Genomic DNA, 13,306 nt, shown 5'->3' on the forward strand with positions numbered 1-13,306 from the left:
CTTAATTGCCGTAGTTGCTGATTGCATGTGTTAAAAACAGTCAAAGGAGAGTTGCACCCCCATCTTAGGGCAATATTTAAAAGCAAAGCAGTGAAAGGGCTGGCAGTGCTAAACAGGAGGAGCACGGAGTGGAAAGACCCACAATGACCATCCCCAAATTCCCGAACGCTTGGTTGTGATTGTGGCTGGCCAAAAGCTAAACCAGGGCCTTAAGGGCACAGCCCAAATCCCTTTTCAGCCCTGGCAGGTGTGGGGCAGCGACCCAGCATGCCTGAGCCGTGTCCAGGCAGGCTCTGAGCACCCTGCGGCCAGGAGCGCCGGAGCCGCAGTGCCGGCCCGGCTGCTCGCGTTGGTGGAGGCAGAGCGGGCAGTGATTGAAGGTGTTTACTGCCACGTGTAATACCTTCCCTTTGTGCCGATGTCTTTCCCCTGGAAGAGAAAATCAATACCCAGGCTAAATCTGGAGGCTTCAATATTTCTCAGAGAAGTGCAAATCAATATGGATTTCTTAACAAGTTTAATTTCAATACCTGAAAGTGCACATTCTGCCCATTCTCTGACCTTTCCAATCCCCGGGAGAGGAGGATTAAAAAGATTTGTTCAAATTCAACGAATTGAATCAGCAAATGCCCCATTAGCTTGTTTTCTTTCCGCCAGACCTCGATAAACAGTATGATAGCCCATCGTCCGCGCGTGGCTGCCAGCGCCGCTCCAACGCCGGGCACGGCAGCGCCTGTGGTCACCTCCTCGCGGGCAGAACAGCCCAGGCTGGTGACAAAGGGCCGCTGTCACACGGAGAGGCACCCGCTCCCCCTTCTCCGAGTGCCAGCGGACCCACACCCCACCGTGAGCCCGATCCTGCCGTGCTGCCGAGCCGGCTGATTTATGGCGCTGCAGTGCTCTATATTTATCCTACAATGGCTTTGTGCAGCGTTAGATCATCGGGGGAGCCCTGTAAACACTGCGAAACCAGCGGAGCGGACTCGCAGAGACTCAGACTTTGCCCTTGGAACGGTGCCCGGGCAGGAGCGCCAGGAGCGCACAGCCCGCAGGACACAGCGTGTGTGCGGTGGCAGCTCCAGCAGCAGTGTCGCGGGTCCCGCACAGCCCGCAGGACACAGCCCGTGTGCGGTGGCAGCTCCAGCAGCGGTGTCGCGGGTCCCGCACAGCCCGCAGGACACAGCCTGTGTGCGGTGGCAGCTCCAGCAGCGGGTCCCGCACAGCTCCCCGCAGGACACAGCCCGTGTGCGGTGGCAGCAGCGGTGTCGCGGGTCCCGCACAGCCTGTGTGCGGTGGCAGCTCCAGCAGCGGTGTCGCTGGTCCCGCACAGCCCTCAGGACACAGCCCGTGTGCGGTGGCAGCAGCGGTGTCGCGGGTCCCGCACAGCCCGCAGGGAAGCCGGGCTCGGTGGGGCCGGTGCACCCTGCAGGCACACGGGGCTGGCCGGGCGCTGCTGTGCCGCTCCCTGTGCCCCCCAAGGGAGGGGTTTCATCGCCCTCTTGGTGCTGTGGTGACAAACCCGGCGGCGAAGCGCTGTCAGCCTGCGGGAGCTGGCGCTGGCACGGAGCCCGCCGAGGGGAAATGGCAGCTGGGTCCTGGCTGCGGCACAGAGCTTGGCGTTTCACCCGCTTTTCACTAATTCCACACCTACATCAGGACAAATGCACTGCCCTCTCTCCTGTTTGCTGCAAGGGAAGCTCCCTAGTCCCTATTCCTGCGGGGTGTTTTTTCCTCAAAAGCATCCTTTGTCCTTTCTGGGTTTGATTTTTTGGGGATTTTTACTGTTTGCCATAGCTCATGGGAGTCTGGGCAAGGCCAAACCGTTTATATCGTGTGTTGATTATTTACTTGATGGACAGTAATGGTTTCTGTGGTGCCATTACTACCTGTCATCTAAATCCAAACGCTGAGGTGTTGTAAAGGGCAGCCTTTCACTGGGGGCTGGAATAGCTTCTCCAGCATCATTATCCTGCACATCCATAAATCTCCAGACGACCACAGCCACTAAACACAGCTCTCAGAAGTTCCCCGGAAAATTTTCAACAAATAAGACTTTCACTTGCTGTTCAGTAATAAACTCCTGTCCCTCTGCCATTATCCTCCCTCCAGCCACTAGAGGAGAAAATCCTCCTTCAGCACCTGAGCTGGTGTTGGAGAAGGTCAGCAGGAGCTGGGGGTGTGTGGGATGGGAGCTCTGGCTGCAGCTCTGGGGCTGCTCCACGCTGGGGAGCCCTGACAGCTGCCCTGGGAACAGCAGGGGAAACAGTGATGCAAGCAAATGCAATTAGGAATTAATTACCACAGCTTCTCTTTGCCTTCTCCTGGTGCTCCAGTACCCAAAGAGAGCCTGCAGGAAAGATGGAGGGAGAGTATTTATTTACCAGAGCATGTGGTGACAGGACAGGGAGGAATGGCTGCACACTGTCAGAGAGTAGATGGAGATTAGATTTGGGGAAAAAGCTCTTCCTTGGGGTGCTGAGGTCCTGGTACAGGGTGCCCAGAGCAGCTGTGGCTGCCACATCCCCGGCAGTGTCCAAGGCCAGGCTTGGAGCAGCCTGGGATGGTGGAAGGTGTTCCTGCCCGTGGCAGGGAGTTGGATGAGGTGCTGCTCTCACTTTGTTGAATTAAAGTTTCAGCTTCTTTAATAACCTGCAGGTCCGCTGGAAAATTGTGACGAGTGGCATCAAGAAGCAACTCGGTAAGTTTATTTTGATGAAATACAATAATTATCATGCTTAGCAGCTGTTGCTATTTAAAATAAGAAAAAACGGGGCTTGCATTGAAAATGTTTTGTAAACCATGTGCACCAACAATCTGTTCCAATGAAACCAGCCATTATGGAAACGGTATAATAGCAGGAGCTCATTATGGAAAGTTAAATTGCAAATCATATTTTGTTTCAAATGAGCTGGATGAATGCATAATTTGCCTCAAAGAAATAGTTTTGTAGTTCTGATCCTCCTGCCAAGAGCTGAAGCTCTTGGGCTGCAGCTGCCGTGGCGGCCTGATTGTCCATTTCAAACTGCAGGAAGTTTGGGTTTCAAAGGAAGATTTGAAGAGAGAAAAGGGGAAACAAAAGTGAAGGAATAAAAGGCAGAGCAGTGGGAGCTCTCAGTTGGTTCCCTGTGTGAGATTCTGGTGGTGCAGGGTGGGTTTCAAACACATCAAGGGCCTGCGTGGGGCTGGTCACAGTCCCTGTGCTGGAGCCAGACCCCACACCCTGGGCAGAGCCGGTTCCCCAGGAGCTGTGGTGACAGCCGAGGTGACAGCCGAGGTGACAGCCGTGCCTGGGAAGGGTGGCACATGTGGTGCCACTCAGGCCGGGGGGTGGCAGCTGAACACACGTGCCAGAGCATGGCCCTGGGGCCACCCCGAGCCCCCCCATGGCACAGCACTGAGGGGGTCCCGTGCAGGTGCTCCCTGAGCTCTGCCAGCCCTGCTCCAGCCAGGGTGTCACCGGAGAAGCCACACAGCCACCGCCCAGGTGACAAGCCCCCAGCCCCACAGGACCTGCTGGCACAGCTCTGCTGGCTCAGTGCTGCAGGGCTGGCTCGTGGTGCCTTGTGCCCAGAGACCTGTCCTACACGTGGTGGCACGTGAGATCACACGAACAGCTAATGGCATTTCCTTGTCACGGGGTGGCTCCGGGGACAGGCAGCGGTGGCACAGGGGACACGGAGCCTCCGCTCGTGGCTGTGCCACCGTGATGTGGCTGCTGGGAAGGGATGGGCTGGTGGCCATGGCAGGGGCCAAGCCCAGAAACTGCCCAGAGCCTCCCTGCTGGGTGGGGCACGCTCACCACTGGTGACCCTGTCCCTTTTGGCAGGGGCACGTGTCACAGCTGCTGTGCCCCAAGCACGAGGTCTGGGGCCAGGGTCACCCCCAGACGTGGTGGCTTTGCAGGACCAAGGAGCTGCCCCTCTCCTGCACCCCAGGCTGTCCCCCTGCCTCGCTCCAGGCACTCTGGGGGTGCTCCAGTGCCCCCAGCACCGCTGCTGCATCCAGCCCAGCCCAGGAGCAGTTTCATTAAATATTAAACCCAGCAGCTGCTGGCAGGGTTGGGGGGTGGGTAAAGACAGCAGAAGCGATTTGCAATTAAAATGTGTTTATCTTAGGAAAGAAGTCCCGGAAACTTGTAATTAAAATGTTTATAGCAAGGGCAGGATTTCATAGCTTGAACCTTCAGAAATCAGTGAAGTAGCAGTGGCACAGGTGAGGCTGGCACAGGACAGATGGGAGCTGAGCTCCAGGCAGTGCTGGGCACCCGGGATGGTGAGGGGATGGTGGGGAGCCATGTCCAGCACACCTGGAGCAGCCCCACGAGCTTTGTAGAGCAAAAGCCCCCACCCAGGCACTGTGCCCAGAGGATGCAGGAGGGCAGCAGTGGATGCAGGAGAGCAGCAGTGGATGCAGCTCCTCCCCTGGTGATGCTTGGCCACATCCCTGCCAGGCACAACCAGGGTGGCTCCTGGCAAGTGCCTGTTGGGCTGCTGCCTTCCCCAGCACCCCACAGCCATCTAGGAGTGTTTTTGTGCATTTTAAATCTTTTTTTTCCTCCAGTTATGGCAGGTAGGAACTTCCCATGCAGAGCAGGTGTTATAAAAACATCTCCTGATTGGAGTTGTACAGTCACAACCCCAAGCTCCCCCTTTGCTGGTCCTGCAGCAGCAAAGTCTGGGTTGAGAGTCTGAATTTAGATCCTCTTCATATTTATTTCACAGTAATAAGAAGAAAAATAAATAGAGGCAGAAGAAGGGCATTGAGCTGGCTCTGTGTGAGTGGAGAAGCCATAAATCACTCTCAGAGTGTGTCCCAGAGGCTCTCACCTTGGTTAATAGGTGCCTTTTAACCTCCCAGATCACAGAGGTCCTGCAGCAGGAGCTGCTGGGCTCCAAAGAAGCCTTTGGGGCAGTTTTCCTCGGCTGAGCTAGAGTGGGTGCCCTGCACAGCTGCCCCTCTCCCAGCCAGCCCCTTCAGCAGCCTCAGCTGCAGCCTCTCCTGGCTCTTCTCCCATTCCTCCCTGCTGATCCAGCTGGCAGGGAACTCCCTGGAGTGCTGGAGCTGCCCCTGCCCTGGGTTAACTGAGACTGCAAGGATGCCAGGGCATAAAACCCAGAACAGAGAAAATTATATTAAACAACTGTGAAAGGAATCATTTATTTCCATATTGTCTGTGTTTTGGGCTGAAGGAAAAAGCCCATGACTTTTCCTGCCAAGCCTTGAAGTGGCAGGCTGTTCGTTAGCTTGGATCATTACTGCTCAGAATGTAATCATCTTTAAAATGAATAAAAATGTAAACCCCACTGATCAGAGATTGCTGAGGGCTCTACATGTTCAGCATCCCCCCTCCAGCACCCCAGGGGTGTTCAGTGATCCCTGGAGTGCCCAGCCTGGGGCCTTATGGCGTAAGTTCTTTGTGCTGGGATGCTGGGCAGTCACCAACCAGACCTGTCCTGCTGTCCTGACCTTTCCCTGTCTTCTCCTGCCCTCTCCAGAGCAGCAGCTGGGAATCTGGAGCCTTTCCTTGTAACACAGCAGGGAGCACAGGATTGCACTGGGAGCTGAAGGAGCAGACACTGCCATGTTTGCTGCAGGGTCTTCAGAGAAAGAATCAGAGAATCCCAAGCCACTTTGGACTGCAGGGGACCTCAAAGACCATCTCATTCCACCCCTGCCATGGCAGGGACACCTTGCACTGTCCCAGGCTGCTCCAAGCCCTGTCCAGCCTGGCCTGGGCACTGCCAGGGATCCAGGGGCAGCCACAGCTGCTCTGGGCACCTGTGCCAGTGAAGTGTTGGTCAAGAGCATGGGTGAGTGCCACAGAGTGAGTGCCACAGGGTGAGTGCCAGAGGGTGAGTGCCACAAGGCGAGTGCCACAGGGTGAGTGCCACAGGGTGAGTGCCACAGGGTGAGTGCCAGAGGGTGAGTGCCACAGGGTGAGTGCCAGAGCTCAGCACAGCACCCACAAAGCTGCCAGTCTAGCACTGCTCTGCACCCACTCCGAGCCCGTCAGTGGAGCCCAGGAGATCTGGTGCTGGAAGCAGGGAGGGGAAGGAGTGTGCAGTCAAGGAGTGTGCAGTCAAGGAGTGTGCAATCAAGGAGTGTGGGATCTGCCTGCAGGGCTGGCCAGAGCTGCTGGGCACAGGCACTGGGACAGGCCTCAGAGGGGGCTCTGGCAGGAGCGCCAGGCTCTGCCGGGGCTTTGTTGAATATTCATCCGTAGGAAATGGTTATTCATGAGCACAAGGAAGATGATCGTTCTGAATTCCGAGCTACTCAGCCCAGCTCCTGTTTGATGTGGTGAGGCTCTCGCAGTGCATTTGCATTAGAGAAAGCATTACTACTTTTGATGAGGAGAAGGATTACAGGAGAAATCTGCATAAATTTATTGGTAAATGTCATTTAGCATGTGTCCAAGTGTAATTCATCACAGGGCTGTAGTGCAGCCCAGTGACTCATAAAGGGCTGGGGTTCTTCAATAGACAGATAAATAACCCTTGGGACAAAATTACCTCACTGATATTAAATCACTATAGTTGAAGGTGAGCAGAGCCTGCTTGGGACAAGCTCCTTGGGGAATGCCAGTCCCAGGGGATGAGTGATGGGAAATGCCCATCCTGGGGGGATGCTCGCTGCTCTTCCTCTGCCTGCTGAGCCTCACCCAGCTCTGCCTGTGTGCCACCAGCCTGCCCAGCCCCACAACCCTCTCCATCTGCCTGCAGCCTCCCTGCTCCCTCCTGGCACAGAAGCATGCTGAGGACCTATCCCGGCTGCTGCTCCAGCTGCCAGGGACATCCCTGAGCTCCTGCCTTCCCTCCTGGCAGCCCCCACAAGCCCAGCCACTGCCAGGGGCACTGAGGCACCTGCAGCAACCTCCTGGAGAGGGGCTTCCTTGCAAATCACCAGCTCGGTGCCCACCGAGGCTCTGTCGGGGCTCATTCCACAGCTGCAGGGGTTGCTGTGTCCTTGATTAACTCCCCGAGGGAAGCGCTCATCCACAGCGTGTGTCCAGCTGCCTCGGCTTTGATCTGCTCGGATTTCCGTGTGATGTAAGGATGTTGTACAGGCTGCCTCTGACAGGGTGGGGACTTCTGACAGCCAGCACCAGCCCTGGCAAGGCTGGAGCCTGAATGCAAACCTCAGTGCCCCCAGCCCAGGAACCCCTCCCTGCTGTGGGATATCCATGTCTGCAGCGATTTCTGCTTGCACACATCTCTCCAAGCAAGCAAACTCCTGCTCCATCCTCACTGCCTGATAGGCCTTATCGTTGTGTTAGGAATTAATATTAGCATGGTAGAAATTGCTAATTTGTGATATACAATAATTACAATTCAATTTAATTGCTCTCAAACTCTGCATACAAATGTGGCTTCCACTCCCTGGGTTAGGGAGAACAACGGAGGAGGAGAACATCATCCCTGGTGACACGGGTGAGGCCAGCAGAGCAGGGTGTCCCACCCTGTGGGTGGGAAAAGCAGAGCAGCATTGCTGGGGGCTGAGCTCACTGCCAGGGTGGGTTCTGTAGGTGGGCTGGATCAGGGCAGGCAGCACCCAGCGCTCACCTGTGCCTCATTGCAGGAGAGGATGGGGCCTTTCCTCCTGCTCCTGGGGCTTAGGCAATGTTGGGAACAGGGATGCTGCTTCTGGAAACAGCAGAGGCTTCATGGATCACTGCAGGTACAAAAAGGAGATAAAAGAGTGGGACTCAAAGAAGGTTTCCCAGGGGTTGATGCCCCTCAGACCCACGCTGGGCCCTGCCTTGCAGGCAGAGGGTGAAGGCATGGCCAGGAAAGAGCAGGGGCAAAGGGGAGCACATCCCAGAGCTGGGGATCACTGGACAGGCTCGAGGGACAGGGTAGGTAGCAGCACACACGAGCCCAGTGTGATGATGTGGCTCATGCTGGTCCTGGGTATCCACAGGCAAATGCCAAAGCAATTCTCAGAGAGGATTCCCTGCACAGCACCAGTCAGACCAGTAACATCCTGGGGGCAGTGCTGGTATCTCAGCTCCCAGCAAGGCTGAGAAGCTGCACAGTCCTGGCAGGAGCTGTGAGAGCTGCTTGAGGGCTGGAAATCTGCCATGGGTTGAAAGATTAAAGAGGTGAGTCAAGGGGTTAAAGATCACTTAATTGTGGTCTCCAGTTGCCATGTGGGAAGTTTCTGGTGATGGATGGCACAAGCAGTTGTGTAACTGAGAGAGATTTAAGCTGGGATAAAACACATTTTAACAAAGGGAAAAATTAAAGCAGGAACAATGTACTGACAGATGCATAGAAGGTGTTAGAATGAAGGACACAAATGATGCTGCATTTCAGCTCACCCTTGCTGAGGGAGGTGTACCAGGCACAGGAGGGTCCCTCTGGTCCTGCTGCTGGGGATGCAGAGCTGTGCTGGGGAAGGGAGGAGATCCCCAGGCCTTGGAGGAGAGGAGGAACAGGCATGTTTACCCACAGGGTGAATGTTCTGGGAAGCCAGGAGCCCCCGGGCTGCTGAGCAGGAGTGGCTGAGAGCCCTGGCTCTGGGGGGGCTGGCTCCCAAGGTGGCACGAAGCTGGCATGACAAGCCACCCCACAAGTGCGTCCTGGAGTGCTCCCACCACAACCTCAGCTCACACGGATTTATTCCTGTTTTGAAGAGCAGGCAGAGGCAGCAGTACCTGCGTGGAGAGAGCTGGATGAGGCCCTTATCTCCAAGGGATTAGCGGCTGTGTGACTCACAAGGAAGATGACTCAAAGACAGACAGGATCCAGGGATAAAGTCAACCACGGTCCCATCAGCAGCCAATTCCACAAACTCAGCAGCGTCTGCTGAGCGATTAGTGCAGCCACGCAGGGAGCTGCAGAGGAGCCGTGCTCGGCTGTGGCCCTCCCTCTGCTGCTGCTCGGCATCTGCAGCCGGTGATAGCTGCTGTGTGCAGCCAGCCGGCCACGGCCAGCCCGCCAAGGCAGGGCTCCAGGGGACAGCAAGAAGGGCCCTTTGATCCCCCTAATTAATTCTGGCTTGAAACGTACTGAGGAGTTGAGAATGAGGAGGGAAGCTGGGGCTGCTTCGATGTGTGTGAGTGGATGGATGCAGACAAGAGGCTGCACAGAGGGCAGAGATTCGGGAAGCTAGAAAGGTTGGAGGCAAGGAGCTTGGGCAGAAGGGGTGACAGTGCTGGCAGCGATGGACACGCTGGTGCTGCCACAGGAGCTGGTGGCGCTGGGAGCAGCGCAGGAGCTGTCAGTGCCCGGTCAGTGGTGCCCAGAGGTGCCCAGAGGTGTTTGCTCTCTGCAGAGGGCTCGGACACCACAGCACAGCCCCGGCTGCTCCGTGCCCATGGAGCCCCTGGGGCTGCTTGGGCCAGGACTTTGGGAGCAGCCTTGTGCCTGGGGCTCTGCTGGGTATGAACCATTGCTGGTTTTGCTACTGGACATGAGTGAATTGTATGTCCATGACTGGACATTTCCTGCCCTTCTGAACAGAAACAACCACCCAAAACAGGCACCAGAACATTTTTTTAGCTGTAAGGTTGTTCAGCCTGGAGAAGAGAAGGCTCTGAGGCCTCCTCAGAGCCCCTTTCTGTGCCTAAAGGGACTCCAAGAGAGCTGAAAAGGACTTTTTACATGACAAGGGGGGAATGGCTCCAAACTTGTATTAGATATTAGGAAAAAATTCCTCCCTGGGAGGGTGGGGAAGCCTGGCACAGGGTGCCCAGAGCAGCTGTGGCTGCCCCTGGATCCCTGGCAGTGCCCAGGCCAGGTTGGACGGGGCTTGGAGCAGCCAGGGGCAGTGGAAGGTGTCCCTGCCCAGGGCAGGAGCCGCCGCCGGTCCCTCTCCCGGTGCTCAAATGACCTCTAGTGGCAGGCGGGGACGGGGGCGGCGGGTTCGCTTTCCTTGAAAAAAAAAAAAACAAAAAACCTAAGCTAAAATAAAAAGCAAATTGCGTCGGCCTCCTTCTCTCCCGACAGAGCAATGGTCAGTTAATTTTCTCTATTCTTTCGCCAAGCAGTTTAATGAGTGACTCGAAATTCATCAAGCAAGGTCACCCTGGCGCTGTCACGCCGAGGGGGATCGGGCTGGGAGGCGGTGCCCGGCAGTGTCGGTGAGATAAGGAGCCGGCTCTTCCCAGAGCCTCTGCACTGCCCGCAGGAGGGCGAGGTGTGCCCAGCAGCAGCGCAATCCCCTCTGTGCCCACAGCACAGCGGGCACGAGGAGCGGCAGGACAGGAGATGCTGTGGGCTCTGCTCCCAGCCCTCCCTGCCAGGGCACAGGGCTCCGTGGGCAGTGCCAGACCAGGGCTGAGCTCATCTCCGGGCATCCTTCAGCCTGGGACCGAGGGAAAGCCCTCTGCAGAGGAGATCTTGCTCTAATTTGGGGTCACCACCCAGGGAGGGCACTGGCCCCGAGAGGATGGGTTCACTGTGGGGTGCTGGAGCCAGGATCCTCAGGTGGGAGCAGCCCTGCTCTGGCACGGGCTCCTTGGGACACTGCTGGAGCTCTCTGGATGGCTTTTAGGGCTTCCCCAGTAAATTAGCTCTGATTACCAGGGAAGAAGTTCCTTTTACTCTGATAGTAACTCTTATGCTGTTCATTCAGGGAGGAGTTTGTCCTGCTATATTATATATTTCTGACTCATTCTGTGATGAGGAACGAGCTCTCATCTTCTTTCTGACTCATTGATAGCGTAAATCTTCTCCTTAGTCCAGAGAGTATTAAAGTCAGGCTGCACGGGGCTGTCCAGGGTTGGGACCCTCTGAAAACAGGGTCAGCACCTTCCAGCAGCCCACAGGGGTGAGCAGGGTCAGTGGTGTGCTGGAGGGCGTAAGCAAAGCCAAGGAGGAGCAGCTCCCTGCACCTGGGTAATTACAGACTGGGTTTGCTTGTTTGCTTCCTTGTTTGTTCCTCACCTATGACCTAAAAGCAGGTTTCTGGATTTGTTTCAGTGTTCCAGCACAACTCTTTCAGTTTCCCTCAGTTCTGAGTCCCTTGAGCCTCAGGGGGCTGGCAAACACTCATGGATGGCGGGCTGGTAGGAACTCTGGGAAGCCATCAGTCACTCCTAACTAAAGCTTGGCTTTAGGCAGTGCCTGCCCCCAGCAGCTGGGCTGGAGTGGTGACACCGGGCTGAGGGAGCAGCGTGGATGTCCCAGCAGAGCTGGCCCCGTGGGCTCAGCCTCGGCAGGTCCCGAGCTGGGCTGGGATCTGGGGGCACCCCAGCCCCGAGTGCTCAGAGCAAGGTCGGTTCCTCTCCTCTTGCAGAGTCACAGCTGAAGTCACAGAATGAAAACAAGCGGAGTCATTGCTGCTGACAGAACAAACTGGAGAAGGAAACACAGTTCCACACCCTGCCACCTTGTCGGCCTGCTCATCCAGGAGACCTGTCCGTGTGGCAGGGAAGGTGCCAGACCTGATTTGTCCTGCTCGGCTTTGAAGTTTGTTTGTTTGTTTCTCTTTGTACTGTTCAGTTGTGCAACAGGGACAATTCTGTGTCAGCCTCAGTCCAAGGCTTGAGAATGAATGTCACAGCCTTAGACTGCCAGAGGACAGGGTTAGATGGGATTTTGGGAAGGAATTGTTGCCAGGGAGGGTGTGAGGCTCTGGCACAGGGTGCCCAGAGCAGCCCCTGGATCCCTGGCAGTGCCCAAGGCCAGACTGGGTATTGGGGTTGGGAGCACCCTGGGATAGTGGAAGGTGTCCCTAAACATGGCAGGGGTGGGACAGGATGAGTTTTAAGGTCCTTTCCCAACCAAACCATCCTATTATTCTATGAGTCTACAATTCGGGCATTTGTGTATTTGACAATTAAAGCAGCAAAGACCAAAGCTCAGCTGAAGGTGCTCTGAGCAGCAGAACTGTGCTCAGATAAAATTGCTTATAAATCAGCAAAGTACTAAATGAGATGAAGTTCCCACACAGCTCCCAATAATCCATCATGGTAAACAGTGAAACTCCATATTACAGCAAATAGTTTCTGCTAATAGTTTATTGCTCTTTTTTTAAACTAAGATGTGAGCATGACCTAAAAAGTGCCAACACATTTTATGTTGTTTTGCAGAACTTAGGGAACAGTTTACTGCTGAATGTATTTGAAGTGAAAGAGTTCAAAGTTTCAGAACTAATTTAAAGCTACAAGAACAGCCCTGGTGCCCACAGGTGTGCAGAGACCACCAAGCTTCAACGCTGCTCTAGTGTTTGCTGGCTTTCAGAGTAACCCAGCCCTCCAAAAGCCACGCGGTATTTTCTTGCCTCATCGGGAAGTTCACGTTTTGTTTTTTAAAGCTGTGAATGTGGGTGGCTGAGAACACTTGATGTGACATGAGCATTTCTGTCGCGTGCAGGAAACAGCCTGGAACAGGCACATCAGGCCTTTCCTTGGCTCTGACAGGTTTGTCCAGGGCATGGCAGCATTCCCTGAATCAGGAGCTGGTGACACATCCTGGAGTCATGGAATGGTTTGGGTGGGAAGGGACCTTAAAGGACATCCATCCCCTGCCACGGGCAGGGACACCTTCCTCCGTCCCAGAATGGGCTATAAAGTCAATATTCCCCTCAGTCCCGTCCTCTCCTTTAGGAAACCCAGGGCTGGCGGTGACTCTTTTGGGCTATAAAGTCAATATTCCCCTCAGTCCCATCCTCTCCTTTAGGAAACCCAGGGCTGGCGGTGACTCTTTTGGGCTATAAAGTCAATATTCCCCTCAGTCCCGTCCTCTCCTTTCCCGCGCCTTCATGAGGGGCGCACGCCACGCACTCCGCTAGGGTGCGCTCGGGACCAGAGGGCGGGGCCGCCCCGCCCACGTGACCTCGTGTCACGCGCGGCGCCGGGTCACGTGCGGCGTGGTGGACGCGCCTCCTCTGCGCATGCTCGCGCGGCCCGTGCGGTGTCGGCCGGGAAACCCCTCGGCGCAGCGCTGAGGGCAGGGGCGGCCGCGGGAGCCGCCATCGGGGCCGCGCGGGGCCGAGCCGGGCCGGACCGGGCCGAGCGGGACCGAGCGCGGCCGATCCTGAAGCGAGCGGGGCGGCGCCGGGCCGAGCGGGCCCGAGCCCGAACCCGAACCGAGCGGGGCCGAGTCCTAGTCGAGCCCGAGCCAAGCGAGGCCGAACCCGAGCCGAGCCCGGGTCGAGCGGGGCCCAGCCCGGGTCGAGCGGGGCCGAGAGCAGGAGCCGGGCGGGCGCGCCGCGCTCGCCGAGGGCCGCGGTCGTTGCGGGGCGGGGGCCGCGGGCTCGCCACGATGGAGACCTGAGGCCTCCCCAGCCCCGAGCCCTGAGGCCGCGGCCCGGCCATGGCGCAGCGCCGCGGGCTCTGAGCGCCGCTCGCCGCCCCAGC

The sequence above is a fragment of the Pyrgilauda ruficollis genome, unplaced genomic scaffold (assembly GCF_017590135.1).
Source record: "Pyrgilauda ruficollis isolate IOZ18807 unplaced genomic scaffold, ASM1759013v1 scaffold122, whole genome shotgun sequence".
Lineage (NCBI taxonomy): Eukaryota > Metazoa > Chordata > Aves > Passeriformes > Passeridae > Pyrgilauda > Pyrgilauda ruficollis.